Below are 15,593 nucleotides of genomic sequence, written 5' to 3'. Positions count from 1 at the left end.
GAGAGAGAGAGAGAGAGAGAGAGAGAGAGAGAGCACTGTTTGAAGTGTTTGTCTCACTGTAATTACTCCAGATTATTGAATGGTGTATGATCTACTCGATATTTTCCACAATGGTTTTTCCTGATTTGCGGGATCTCTTCTTTTGCTGTTTGCGTGTTTACAGGAAGTGACTGTCTGGTGTATCTGCACCAGATCCTGGGGAAATGAAGTCAGATGCAGAGGCAGGGTCGTGCAGTGATGCAACATTGCCGTTCTATGTGCAACGTCACCGCTAATTCCCCCGGCGAAACACAAAAAGACAAACACGTGAAGAGACTACAGTATTGACCGTTCTGGTAATGAATCGTGACTGCTCGGACAGTCGATAATCGCCACACAGAGCACCAGCATGATGTTTTCATATTGGGAACCACACGCCAGCTCAATTCTGAAGCCCAAAAATTGATGAATACAAAACACAGAGCGTTGCAACAAGAGATCATCCGGCAACCAAACCAACCTGGGTCTAATGCACTGAATAGTCCTGAAATACGCAGGCCACACAAAGCAGTGCAAGCACATACTGTTACAAGGTACATGCATTGCAGAACAAAGTGTCACCAAAGATACACAGGGCTATAGCTGCACACTCGTGCATGTGCTCGCTCAGCCCAAGAACACGCATGATGATAGAAATAATCCGGGGAAACACGCTAGCACCGAAGTAAGCATCAAGACGTAAATAGTGCAGCTCTGAAAAAGTAAAAATTACATTGACATGTACATTGGTGTGCCGAGTAGTATCATCCTTGATTACCCATCCAACCAAGACGTTGTCAGGTCCCAGACGCCGAGATCGCACGCCGAATGTGAAGTGCATCTAGCCTTGAACCTGTTGCACAAGGCACACGCATATGACAAAATGACATCCACTCCGATTATTTCCAGAGGCCAACCATAACAGAACACAGAAATGAAACCACGGGCTCAACAAAGTAAACGCAAAGGAAATTAGTTAAAATAATCCATGAAGTGCTATTTTAATTCCAGCGCTGACTGCAGTGTGGCGTCATGGCCCGATACCCGCTGAGCATAGACACAAACTCCATTTGACAGGGGCAAGATATACTATTTTGGATTAAAGTCATAAAGTACAGCACTCCAATGACATGACGGACACCTCGTGCAAATGCGTGGTCTGTTCATCCGGCCAACTCGGCCACGCATGAGAGTGTGTGCATGTACGCGTGCGGGTGCACACACACCATGTATTCGGTGCGTATGGCATACCTGTTGCGGAGATATGAAGATGGAATCATTACTGATCATGATGTTACATGTACCGTAAAATCCCGCCAGAGCGCCCCTACCTCCTCGACGCTTCAGGTGGGGAGGGGCGGATGGGCGAGTCCTACTTGCCGCATTCAGTGCTACATGAAAAAGTACTCACCCTACGAAAACTGTTTGTGCATCTCGTACACCGACCAAAGGTCAAGAGCCAGGAGTCGTACAGACCCGACAAAACGCAGGGTTTGTGCGATCCCTGGTCAAGAGGGTGGGCACTGTTGCGTACATTTCCAACGGGGTCGAGCACGCGTCTGCAGTACAGTACGGCATCACAGACTGCGACAGAGTCATACGAGGATACAATCAATCACGTCCCTGACAAGAAGTCAGGGAGGGGCGGATGGGAGAGACGGGGCGCTCTGGCGGGATTTTACGGTACATGTACAGTGTATGTTTGAGTGTAAAGTAAATTTTATTTTACTACACATTTCTTCGACACAACTTACTCCACATCTTCGCATTTCTCATAATCCATCCAGCTACACTCCGTCTCAGTTGAGGAAAATCTCTCCCAAGTATACACTAGTCACCACAGCCATGTGATGACATTGGGATGGGTCCCAAGCACGATTGCACTCTCCAGTTACAATATAATTTATTTGTCCAGATTATCTGCGAAGACAAAATGCAATGCATAGCGGCAATTGATGGATGTAGAGAGAGTTTGTAAATACACATATCGTTCCACTTGTTCAGGAGCTTACCTTTTGGAGTTCACATCGTTTACACGATCTCTTATGCTGTCTTGCACCTTGGCTTTGTTGACCATGGATACGCCATCCCAGAAGACATTCTACAGGAGCTACTAATGCAGAGCGTTTTTCACGCTCGATCTCGGCGATCTACCTCGTCACGCCAATAAAATCCTCCGTGACACTGGCTACAGTCACAAGAGAAGTCTCAGTAAGGTAATGAGCACGACAACGCCGTCGAGATCAAGGACAAAGAGAAAACAAAACACTCACTGAAAACAGCAAAGAAGAAACGAAGAAATGTACACGATTCCTATATGTTGCCACTGACAACTGGTTCGGTGGAGACGACGCTACTTTTGTTTGTCTTCAGTGGGATCGTTGCTATGCGTATCGAAGGAACTGTGACGTCATCACTTAACAGCCCCATCACCTGGTCACCACGCCAGCAGGCGACAACTTTCACACCAAGGTTCAACTCGAGTTCAACTCGAGTGACAGGACTGCACCCAAAAAAGGTCAAACAGGCTAGTAAGTTGTACCCTGCAGGCACGGTGACCAGCTGACTGGTGTACGCAGGAGCACGTGACCGCTTGTTCAACCATGTTCGATTGGGAATAAAGCAGGAACGCTGCATCGCAGCCTTTTCGGACCAAAACCAGTCGACTCAGCGTCCAAAAGACTACAACATATGGACCAATCGCGGTCATCCGTGCTTTTATAAGAACGAAACGGCGCTTTTAGTGACATTTTGCATACAAATCCCCATCTAGTAGGCGCAGTCACCCAGTTTCGGTGGAAGTGCGCGAGTTCGATTGGGATTCAAGTAGGAAGGGAGCGTCTCAGCTTTCTCGGACCAAGACCATTCGACTCAGCACCCCGAAGACTACAACTGGTGAAATTTTAATTTTTGCCTTAACTTCCCCTTTAATGTTTGGCTCAGAAGAAATAGTACGAAGTAGTGGTTGCGACTTCGGCGATGATTTGTAAGAAAGGTTTGCTCCCCACACCGGAGCTCGCGCTATTCCGCCGACTTTACTTGACACTTGACTGACTCACGACTGCCACCCAGAGCACACGAGAAGTCCATCGAACCTTCGACTCGGCAAACCTGCAAGAAAGCACCACTCCCTGCTCAATACACAGTGTTTCGGGGAATTCACCCCTCATCAGTTGAGCTTGAGTAGGCTGAGGAAGATTGTGCCTGAAGAGCACCACTTATATAGTGCTCTCCAGGCACAAACATCACCAGGGATACAAACTTACAGAGACGCTCCGCTTCCAGCGCGATAAACACCTCGTGAACACCAGATAGCAGCGTGAGTCAGTGTCGCTCCTGGACGGTGAGACAGACGTCGAGGACCCTCGGTCATTCGCAACGCTGTCACCTCCAAACCAACTAGTCGCAAGCCCGCGCTGGGCACAACAGTACGAAGTAGTGGTTGCGACTTCGGCGATGATTTGTAAGAAAGGTTTGCTCCCCACACCGGAGCTCGCGCTATTCCGCCGACTTTACTTGACACTTGACTGACTCACGACTGCCACCCAGAGCACACGAGAAGTCCATCGAACCTTCGACTCGGCAAACCTGCAAGAAAGCACCACTCCCTGCTCAATACACAGTGTTTCGGGGAATTCACCCCTCATCAGTTGAGCTTGAGTAGGCTGAGGAAGATTGTGCCTGAAGAGCACCACTTATATAGTGCTCTCCAGGCACAAACATCACCAGGGATACAAACTTACAGAGACGCTCCGCTTCCAGCGCGATAAACACCTCGTGAACACCAGATAGCAGCGTGAGTCAGTGTCGCTCCTGGACGGTGAGCCAGACGTCGAGGACCCTCGGTCATTCGCAACGCTGTCACCTCCAAACCAACTAGTCGCAAGCCCGCGCTGGGCACAACAGTACGAAGTAGTGGTTGCGACTTCGGCGATGATTTGTAAAAAACACTGTGTATTGAGCAGGGAGTGGTGCTTTCTTGCAGGTTTGCCGAGTCGAAGGTTCGATGGACTTCTCGTGTGCTCTGGGTGGCAGTCGTGAGTCAGTCAAGTGTCAAGTAAAGTCGGCGGAATAGCGCGAGCTCCGGTGTGGGGAGCAAACCTTTCTCAGAAGAAATGACCCAAAAATTATTTCCTGACCCCAAAAAAAAGTAGCGCCACCATGTTAGTGGCTATGACAACACCAGTGCATGCATGCAGCTATAGCTAGCTGAGCTTGTAGTTGAACTTGTACTGTTGTACTTGTAGCTTGTCCATGCTGCTGAGTAGATCAACGTCAACGAGTGCTGTGCTCATGCCTTTTTCATGGTGCTTTTTTGGCGAAGGACTTTTCGGTGCATCACCATGGTCATGCCACGCAAAAGCTTCGACCCGGCGTCACCTTTGTACCTAGGCTAGGTACCTACGTTGCTACAATTATGTAGCTAGCTAGACTCACGTCGAGCTGGCGCAATCACGTCGTTTTCAACATCAGTTCGTTTCCAGCTATCCGTGACAAACATGATGGACAGTTCTGGAGTTTTTGTTGCAGCTTTTGGCAACGACCGGAACAAAAAGAGCCAAACTGTAAACCATGATAAACTAGGAAGGGAGATGACCCTTCACAGCCTGAAGGATTTCACTTGAAAAGCTCGGCTGGCAACTAACTTGAAGCAGGAATGATGGAGTGGAGTACACTTCAGTTGAATGTGGGTCCTGCTGGCCTTGCGGATGAATTCAGCGTACCAGCAGCAGGGCAGGGAGGATGGATCAACAAGAGGAAGTCTGAAGTATCGACAACCTCTCGCTGTTTCATACGGTAAGAGCTCAGTAAGCATAATTATACTGCGAGTCTTTATAATCTTCACTAGTTTGAGGGAAAGAGACAAACGGGAAAAGTCTGAAGAAAAAATTGACTGTCACCACCAGAACTCGAACCAGGGACCCTCGCTTGTAGCTAGCGATGCTCTAACCACTGAGCTATGGTGTAGTCGTCATCCCAGCAGAGACTGTTCAACATTTTCTTCAGACTTCTTCAGTCTTTATAATAATAATAATAATAATAATGTCTCTTTCCCTCAAACCAGTCAAAATAATAATTTTGGAAGAGAAAAAGACATATGGATACGAGTTAAGAGTAACTCTCCATCACTGTAACATGATACTATATACAGTCAGAAAGTGCAATAACTAGGCACAAAACTGACAGAGTACTGAAACATTCGACGTCCTGACACCTAGCTTCAACACATCTCCGTAGCGCTAACCGACAGCCTTCCAACTTGGAAGGTTCAAGGTTATGGAAAAGACCAAAGAGGGGAAGGCAAGCGCAACGAAAACGAGCAAAAGCTACAGTCCCAACGGAACAAAGAATGTCGATGGATACTGGACGATGACGAGACCAGTACGTCGAATGTTTCAGTACTCTGTCAGTTTTGTGCCTAGTTATTGCACTTTCTGACTGTATATAGTATCATGTTACAGTGATGGAGAGTTACTCTTAACTCGTATCCATATGTCTTTTTCTCTTCCACATTTATTTATGGCTCAACATCCGAGTTTCAAATAATAATTTTAATATGGCAATAAGTAGGACGAGCTGAAGCGACATGTGGACTACTTTATTAACAATGTAAGCGATGGAGACGATGCAAGAAACCACCTAAAGGGTAAGGAAAAATACATGTAAGAAGAAAAAGAGCAATGGAAAAAAAGATGATTCGAACAAGTTTTCGTACAACACTCTTCAGGAATCACCGTTGTACTAAAGAACACAATGAGAACAAAGGAAATAATATAGCAATCAAGGTAGGGTGACACGTAACAATGACAGCACTGGAATATCGAGGTGCGATTTCTCACAAAAGTGTGCAGAAAACAAGGGTATACAAGTAAGAACTAAGCGTGACAAGTGTGTATCAGCAATAAAAACAAAAAAGTGAGAACGAATGATAATAATAACAATAATAAACAAGATATTCACTGATGAGCGGAACACGAAAATCGATTTTGAATAACATAAAAATCCTTAAAAATTCCATGAACTCGTTGTTGTCTGGCCATGTCTGCATCGATTATACTCCTAATTGCACTAATAAACAAGAAGGTGACAAAACACATTTAGGCACAAGTGGCAACAACGTTGCCACACTACACAACAGAACACTATTTGAACAATTTTAGGGTAATAACACTATCTTTCTGGACACACAAATTCGGCTTATGAATGCGAAAAAAAATTAAAATTATTGTCTCCTCGTCGAATTTTTAAATAATAATAATAATAGTAATAACTTTATTAGGATGACCCAAAGGCTGACCGCCTATCGTGGGGTCCGTCGCATTGATGGATGATGGTACAAGAGATATGGAAGTAATAATTGTTGGTGCAGCACAGGTGTCTCAGGATTATTGTATGCTTGGAGAGCAGCTACAGTTCATGCTCAGTAAAATCCAGTCGAGTCACTCAAGTACACGCCTGGCATTGCGCAGCCCTTCAGATGTACAGTCGAATGTCACTTATCCGGTCGCCAGTTATCCGAGCACGTTGGTTATCCGACAACCCCGGGAGTGGTAATTTTATGACTCTCAAGAGTAAAATTCTTTTAAAATTTTTTTGTTGTTCATTATACGGTGTAATATGCAATTACTTGAAGTAGATGTGGTCAAGTATGCTAACATGTATCTGTACATGGAGCAATTCATGAATATGCATGAATATATTTGGGTATTGTGTACATAAATCAGTGAAATCCAGCCTTATATGCACATAAATAATGATATCAGTTATCCAACATATTCAGTTATCCAACATGCCTGATTCCCGAAGTGGTCGGATAAGTGACATTTGACTGTACTCTCAGTAAAATCCAGTCGAGTCACTCAAGTACACTCTGGGCGTTGCGCAACCCTTCAGATGGCCTTCTAGCTTTTGGCCATAAAAATGCGTCAAACTTTGAGCTTTAGTAAGAATTGTCCTGCAGTCTCCTATTGAATCCTCTTCCAATTATGTTTCTGAAGTCAATTTTTCCAAAGAAAACGCCATAACAAGAATAGGATTTCGGCCAGGTTCTGCCCCAAAGGCACTGAATTGGGAAAAACCATGAAAATCCAGGCCATTTTACTCCACTTGCAACAGTACATTGTGTGTTATGAACCCAGGTTGAGCGATCTTTTTGGAGCCTTTTCAAATTTCAAATTTCGCGGTACTGAACCGTGTACGATAAAATCACACAGGGGCGTCACACACGGTACGACCACGACGACCATGGTCTTACCACTTTTCGTCCAGGATGGTCCACCCAATTCATCCAAAAATAGCAATAAAAAAATTCAAGGATCTTCAGACCTGTACAAAACACCACAATTTTCATTGCAAGGAGCATACAATTATCAGACTTGATGCCTATCAGCTAGCACCCCAAGACTCCAGGAGCCTATCCATTGCGATAGGCGGTTGGAGTCACGGGTAGAGACAACCAGATGATGGATTCCTCACGGACCCATTCACTGCAAACTTGACGGAAACAGTGATGGCGGCGATCACTGGGTCCAGAACTAAATTTTTTCCAAGATCTATCATGTTGCAATGGCGATCAGCACGGTCAAGAGACACTACAACTAACGTGTTACTTGTCAGCTACAACAACAATCATGATTATAATTATTATTCTTTCCACAATGACACCTACCTAGTAGACCTACCTCTGGCTCCTGACGATCTACTGCAAGCTTATGCGAAAATGCATTACATCTACACCCGCGAACGCTGCGCTTGTCAACGAATTAGGGAAGCGCTTCATTCTCCGAAGTTGAAAAGTGTTTGGACTGCTGCTCTACGGTGGCAGTACATTCTGCAGCTGTTCACCGACACGACCCGCTTCACCAAACGACATACGATCGTTTCGTTCTCCGAATTTTCTGGTAGCAGCAACAAGAATTGCGTCCGCGACGACAGGACGAAAGCCTCTCGCAAACTAAAGTCCGGTTGCCACGAAGACAGAGAAGATTCCGCAAGCCCTTCCTTCTGCCTCCAGTGTTGTAGCTCTCCCGGTCCACTGGCAGATCTTTCAATCCCAACGAACAGAAAAAAGGATCTTTTTCTTTCTCTAAATGCAACTAGCATAATACATTACTTCGCGACTGTCCGCGGGCCGGCCGTGTACATAGTGCATGCGGCGCGGCGCACTTTCGCAGGACATGACATACGTTTTTGCACAGCGGCTGGCGCTAGGACTGTACTTCGGATTTTACGATTTTTTCGAGAGCAATAGCTTCATTTTTGCCTTGGTCACCTATGAGTATGTATAGAAAATACCAAAAAATCCTTGAGAAGCTTTTTTTTTAGCTGGAGTGGGGTTGTCTAATGCTATAGGGAAGCCTCCTTTGCGGCTGTAGAGTGCCAAAACGTGCCCTGTTTGCCGAAAAATCCTAACTTTTTTTCTCCGGGGGACACCCCCCACCCCGGTCGTACCACTCCAAACCGCCCTGTGACGCTCCTGTCACATATCATGCATATGGACGGTGGGGGGGGGGGGGGGGGGGAGTATTACAGCACTGTTGGTTGCCAAAGAACTGTGGTTCAGCGTGGTAGACTAGACTGTTCATATTTTCATGTACTACAGTCGATGCACAGTTGAGTCACTGTGTATTTTTTTTTACTAAGTACACAACCTACTCGTCAGAAGGGAATACATTGCTATGCTGTCCTTGGTATGCTGTCCTTGGTGACATACTAACCTGCAGGGGCGTACGCCGCTCGCCTCCAGGAGTGGTTCCCATGCCAACTGATGAACCAACATTCCACACAATTGAAGTGCTGTTTTTCGTATCCCATGGAGTTTCTGCATATTCTCTTCAGACTGGGTGAAATTAACATCCACAAGCTGCTGGACGATGTCATTGCTATGCACTTTTGATTTTACCTTTTATGGATGTTTTGTTCAGCATGACGATTGCATGCAGTTTTGAAAGCTGCCTAAGTTTCGAAACGTCATCTGGAGCAAACATCACACAGGGCAAGCAGAAGTCACCATTGCACGCCGGTCAAAAGACTACCCAGGGTAACTCCTCTAATAACAAGGATAGTTGAAAGTGGCGCTGTTTGCCATCCGTCTGGACACGCACAGGAAATGAAATCCTTCGCCTTCGGTGGCGCACAATGATTATCGATAACGGAAATCTTTTCCGTGTCCGGCAAATTTCGGGGGACTGGATTCCACTGTGGACGTCGACGTTCAGAATATCCCTTCCAACACACTCCCATCTCCCTGAAGTAAGTTTTGGATGATCCAGCAGCTTCCAACAACGGTCGCTCTACAGCTTCGCCGGCAATTTCTTCCGCAGCGCTGCTCGTTGCATGCAGACTTCGCTTGCAAGTCAGGTGCGTCTGCATTCTCATCTATCGCTTGACCTTCGCCACTAGCACTGGCTTCATGCTTTGCCTGCTGCTCAAAATAGCTCTGAATAGAGCTCTGGCCCTCTGGATGTCGACGCTTCATTTTTCTTTTCCACAGAGCGAAAGCATCGTCCAAAACACGACCAACTTTGTCAAAACAAACTGCAAAGGAAAATTTGACTCTGAGATCGAGGAATCCGGCGATGTACATGTACCTAGAGACTTTGTTGAACCCAGTACGCTGTTACCACTTTCACACCTGGGCTACACTACAGTCATCGTCCTCGGACCGTCAAGGCGTCAGGCGGACTCTAGGCATGCAGCGCACTTGCACTAGTACTACTACTACTAGTAGTGCACTGCGAGCGCTGGGCCTGGATCAAAAAAATGCTCCGTACCGCAAAAGGCCATATCGAAGTTTTTTTACTGGTTCCCGGGCATCCCGGGAACCGCCCTATGTACGCCCCTGAACCTGGGCGTTCTTCCACGCGGCAGTTAGGCTTGCTTTCTGGAGAAATAGACTTCAGAAGCTTAATTGGGAAAGTATTACATAAGTGAAAATGGAAGAGTATTACATAATTAAAATTGGAATGGGATAACCTTAAAATTCAAGGTCAACAGTTATAGGAAGTGAACTGCCTGAAAAGAGGAAAAAATGCCAGACCCCCAGGGTAGGTACAAAGACCCAAATGCCATAAGTATATGTGGCACAATGTTGTGAATATTCCATAACATTCCTTGTGATTTCTTCTATTTTAATTATATTATATGAAAAATACATTAAAAATTCCCGAAGATCAACCCACTTATTTTCAAAAGCTAGAAGTCCAACATTTACGAAAAACTGTAGTATAAAGGTAAGCTTGGTGCACTGCACCTGTGCACCGATCCAGACCTGCCTGAGAGTCAGCTGATCTGAAGTGATCATGAATGAGCTGAATGAATCCCTGAGACTGAGTGCAGGGGAACTCTCCACGCTGTTGACACACCTCTGCTGCTTGTCAGCTGTCACAAAAAACAGGCTACTTGTACTAATGTAATGGTAGCCGAGTGGTAGGCGCGGTGAAATCAACAAGAATTACTTTTATTCTACTTCTCTCAGGTACACACCTGAGATATAATTATTAGTGAAAGAAGAAGCGGCAAAATAAATAACTTTCTCTCCGGTGCTCACCTAGAGGTTGACTACTTCTTCTTCGAGTTAGCTTTCGTTGCTATCTAATCTAATCTAATTAAAACAGAAATGCGCAGCCGCTTTAATGCAGCAGACGCCGTACGCTTACATACGGAGATACACTAAATATACATCAGGCAAAGCTCCGTATTAGTTCCGTACTACTTCCGTATTGGTCGGGCAGGGATACTACACCCTCCCTTCCTACAGATAATCACGCCCTCGTGATTTTCAAAAAATTAGTGAAGAGTTATGAACACAGCGTCAACCGGAAGATGGCAAATTATATCTGAAATGATAACGTTTAGAGTAGACAGAAGAAATGAACTGATAACAAATCATAACATAGAAGTAAAAGCACACCAGGTTCACACGATCTCACGGGGTCAAAAGGGGAAAGAACTGTCCTCCAAATAGAACCTGAAAATCCACAGCACTCTTGCTGCACAACGCTGGCACAACCCGCCAGGAACATCGCAGTTCAAAAACCGAACTGAATTCACTATAACTATAAGGGGCGTTGTCACACACATTGTCCCACGTTAGCTGGGTAAACCGTGGCTCACCATGATTAGACGCCTAAACTGGATTCACACACTCGCATAAAGGAAGACTGAAAAGAACAGGGAGACTGAAGGAAGACAGGAAAGAAAATGCCATACCTGGAATCAGCGTTAGTAACCACGGCGGCGGCGGCTGGAGCTATGACGGAGGGCGAGCCAGGTTTTATCTTCATCTTGGTTGAGCCGGTCACTCAGAGCGGCTAGCTCGGCGTCAGACAAATGACCTCCCTCCCCGTCTTGAACCGTGGTCTTCACATTGTCGATAGCATCGCTTTGCGCGACGTAAAGAGTGATGGTCTAGCCAGGAAGAGTGTTGACGAAAATCTGCATCCCACCACGGAGGCGAAGTACCAAGTGAAGAGTGGGCTCCTGTTTCCGACTGCGTGCCGGCGAAAATCAAACGCTGCTGGTCTTGGGGAATACCCTCCTTGTCTTGGGCAGCAGCCTGCCTGTTGTCATCCTCATCAGCTTCGCCATCACCACCGGTAGTATACATGTAGGTAGCGGGTCGCTTGGAATCGCCATCGGAGTCTCCAGTGTGTGCCGTGCGGAAAGAAGGGCGATCCACGCTAGCACCCTGACTGTGGTGCAAGCTAATAAGCAGGGCCAAGCTCAGGAAGGCAAGAAACATGATTCTCATCTTGATTCGTCGCAGGGAGCTGTAGCAGGTTGAGCCATGGGGGTCTAGGGTCGAATCACGTTGTTTTATTTAAAAATACACCGCTGCCACCAATGTAATGGGTAGCCGAGTGGTAGGCGCGGTGAAATCAACAAGAGTTCGTTTTATTCTTCTCTTCTCTCAGGTACACACCTGGGATATAATTATTAGTGAAAGAAGAAGCAGCAAATAAATAATTTTCTCTCCGGTGCACACCTAGAGGTTGACTACTTCTTCTTCGAGTTAGCTTTCATTGCTATCTAATCTAATCTAATTAAAACAGAAATGCGCAGCCGCTTTAATGCAGCAGACGCCGTACGCTTACATACGGAGATACACTAAATATACATCAGGCAAAGCTCCGTATTAGTTCCGTACTACTTCCGTATTGGTCGGGCAGGGATACTACACTAATAGTCTCACGGACGACAGCACTGCTGAAACAAAGCCTGCTTTGGCCGCGGTCACACATGGCAAGTTTGCATCGTTTTGCAGACTTGAAAAGCGTTACTACTCCAGCCGCTGTTGCGGAACGTCTACACATGCCGTTGCCAAGGCAATGGAGGAGGCGTAATGGCTCTGGTCTGGGCCGTGATGACTCTGGTGTAGGCTTTCCCGAAATCGGCCGGCTGAAAAATTCGCCGAAAACGACATTAACGATAAATTGCGTAGCTTTTCGCCGATTTTGGAGGGTTCCTTTGAGAATCGCCGAAAATCTACCAAAATTATGTTGTTGCAAAGTTCGTTTACGAACAAATGATGTTGCTGCAAGCATGACCGCTCCAGCTCTCTACTTCACTACTTGTACCACCGTACAGTCCGCTGAAAACGCCCACTTCGCTGAAAACGCCAACTTCGCTGAAAACGCCAACTTCGCTGAAAACGCCAACTTCGCTGAAAACTCCCACTTCGCTGAAAACGCCAACTTCGCTGAAAACTCCCACTTCGCTGAAAACGCCCACTTCGCTGAAAACGCCAACTTCGCTGAAAACTCCCACTTCGCTGAAAACGCCAACTTCGCTGAAAACTCCCACTTCGCTGAAAACTCCCACTTCGCTGAAAACTCCCACTTCGCTGAAAACTCCCACTTCGCTGAAAACTCCCACTTCGCTGAAAACTCCCACTTCGCTGAAAACTCCCACTTCGCTGAAAACTCCCACTTCGCTGAAAACTCCCACTTCGCTGAAAACTCCCACTTCGCTGAAAACTCCCACTTCGCTGAAAACTCCCACTTCGCTGCAAACGCCCACTTCGCTGCAAACGCCCACTTCGCTGCAAACGCCCACTTCGCTGAAAACGCCCACTTCGCTGAAAACGCCCACTTCGCTGCAAACGCCCACTTCGCTGCAAACGCCCACTTCGCTGCAAACGCCCACTTCGCTGAAAACGCCCACTTCGCTGAAAACGCCCACTTCGCTGCAAACACCCACTTCGCTGCAAACGCCCACTTTGCTGCTGCAAACGCCCACTTTGCTGCAAACGCCCACTTTGCTGCAAATGGCCACTTCGCTGAAAACGCCCACTTCGCTGCAAACGCCCATTTCGCTGCAAACGCCCACTTTGCTGCAAATGCCCACTTCGCTGAAAACTCCCACTTCGCTGAAAACTCCCACTTCGCTGCAAACGCCCACTTTGCTGCAAACGCCCACTTCGCTGCAAACGCCCACTTCGCTGCAAACGCCCACTTCGCTGCAAACGCCCACTTCGCTGAAAACGCCAACTTCGCTGAAAACTCCCACTTCGCTGAAAACGCCAACTTCGCTGAAAACTCCCACTTCGCTGAAAACGCCCACTTCGCTGAAAACGCCAACTTCGCTGAAAACTCCCACTTCGCTGAAAACGCCAACTTCGCTGAAAACTCCCACTTCGCTGAAAACTCCCACTTCGCTGAAAACTCCCACTTCGCTGAAAACTCCCACTTCGCTGAAAACTCCCACTTCGCTGAAAACTCCCACTTCGCTGAAAACTCCCACTTCGCTGAAAACTCCCACTTCGCTGAAAACTCCCACTTCGCTGAAAACTCCCACTTCGCTGAAAACTCCCACTTCGCTGCAAACGCCCACTTCGCTGCGAACGCCCACTTCGCTGCAAACGCCCACTTCGCTGCAAACGCCCACTTCGCTGCAAACGCCCACTTCGCTGCAAACGCCCACTTCGCTGCAAACGCCCACTTCGCTGCAAACGCCCACTTCGCTGCAAACGCCCACTTCGCTGCAAACGCCCACTTCGCTGCAAACGCCCACTTCGCTGCAAACGCCCACTTCGCTGCAAACGCCCACTTCGCTGCAAACGCCCACTTCGCTGCAAACGCCCACTTCGCTGCAAACGCCCACTTCGCTGCAAACGCCCACTTCGCTGCATACGCCCACTTCGCTGCATACGCCCACTTCGCTGCAAACGCCCACTTCGCTGCAAACGCCCACTTCGCTGCAAATGCCCACCCCAGCTGGTCCATACTATTTTCGTCTTTTTCAGGTCAATATAGTTGTAGAAAACTGGCATGAAGGTGGAATGCGTACGAGAACGGCTATAATGCCTACAAATTGCCTATATCTTACCAAGAGGCTCTGCAAAAGCGATTGTCATTATCTTGCTGCAAAGAAAACAACTTCGGTCGAGATTTCCTTTCATACAATGATTATTAGTTCGTTCTCCATGAAGTAATGCAATAGAATCCATCTGGTTTTCAACTCATGACATTTCTGCAGTGCCACGATGTCGCACTTTCAGAATGGAACGGTGATTGTTTTGACGAAGGGTCATTCAACGACTTGACCCGTCGCAGTATTGCAGGTGCAAGTTGAACAGGTGGGATGTCACAGAAGCTACACCTACAAAGTTGCTGCTGACTTGTTGAAAACTGTGAAGTGCTCGAGAAAAACCCTTGCCTTGCGCTTTGCGTGATTTGGAAATGATGGCTTGAAACACCGTCAGAAGTGTATTTGGTTCCTGCAATAGCCTGTTTTTCGCTACCTGGTTATTCCGAAGTAACAGCCGTTTGGATTTGCGAAATAAAACAACCAACATCATAAGATCACTAGGGGCTAGCTCGTAAATAGTGCCCAAAAACATTTTGAAACTCGAAACATGGACATAGTTTACCGTAGCAAAGCGCTCTTCGCGCTACGGTGTGAGATGCACTTTTGTACAGTAGGGGTGAAAGTGCATGGGGTCAGTGAGTATAGGCCAGCAGATCTTGGAAAAGTGGGGTGGGCGTTTGCAGCGGACTTTACGGTACTAGCGTGTTGAGGTCCTGTGGCGTGTCCTTTGACCTCCTCTCAAACAAACAGTAGTCATTAGGAAGATTGTTATCAGTAAAATACCACACTACAGCGTAAAGTACCACATTACAGCGGAAAGTTGTGGCAAGTTGTAGTAGTAGTAGTAGAATTTATTATGTTGATAGGGAGGCCCTACAGACGTTGCCGTCTTGTTACAGGGAACCCTAAGTGCTCCATCTAGCAGAGCTGTATTTCCAATATCTCACCAATTTTGAAGCCAATCTCACCAAATTTGAAGCCAATATGCCAACAATTATTTTAGCCGATTATCCAATATAATCCAATTTTGCATCCGATTTTCGAACAATTAGCTGATTTTGTGCCCAAATCTGATGTATTTTTGAGCTAAGCGAAAAGCCGAATAGGCGGAAAAACCGGACCGATTTGGGGAAAGCCTACTCTGTTGTTTCCCTACTGGTGTTGTATAGTTGGTGTTTGTTAATTTTCATCGTGTTCTTCTTTGCCAATGTACTGTACATTCTGAACGGTCTGGAAATCTCGCAAACCATACTGCAACAAGAGAG

At 46.8% G+C, this 15,593-nt stretch overlaps 1 long non-coding RNA gene across 1 annotated transcript; it reads right to left on the bottom strand.

Moving 5' to 3' along the window:
• Window positions 1-440: 440 nt before the first annotated feature.
• LOC135812643 (uncharacterized) lies at window positions 441-2,365 on the bottom strand. The gene is made up of 3 exons (XR_010552892.1): window positions 2,031-2,365; window positions 1,773-1,938; window positions 441-871 (listed from the first exon to the last, which is right to left on the bottom strand). It is a non-coding gene; the product is annotated as an uncharacterized LOC135812643 (long non-coding RNA).
• Between the last annotated feature and the right edge of the window lie 13,228 nt (window positions 2,366-15,593).

This window comes from Sycon ciliatum, chromosome 3 (genome assembly GCF_964019385.1).
Source record: "Sycon ciliatum chromosome 3, ocSycCili1.1, whole genome shotgun sequence".
NCBI classification, from domain to species: Eukaryota; Metazoa; Porifera; class Calcarea; order Leucosolenida; family Sycettidae; genus Sycon; species Sycon ciliatum.
The sequence above is the reverse complement of the archived record's forward strand: the minus strand, read 5'-3'. Positions and strand labels throughout refer to the sequence as shown.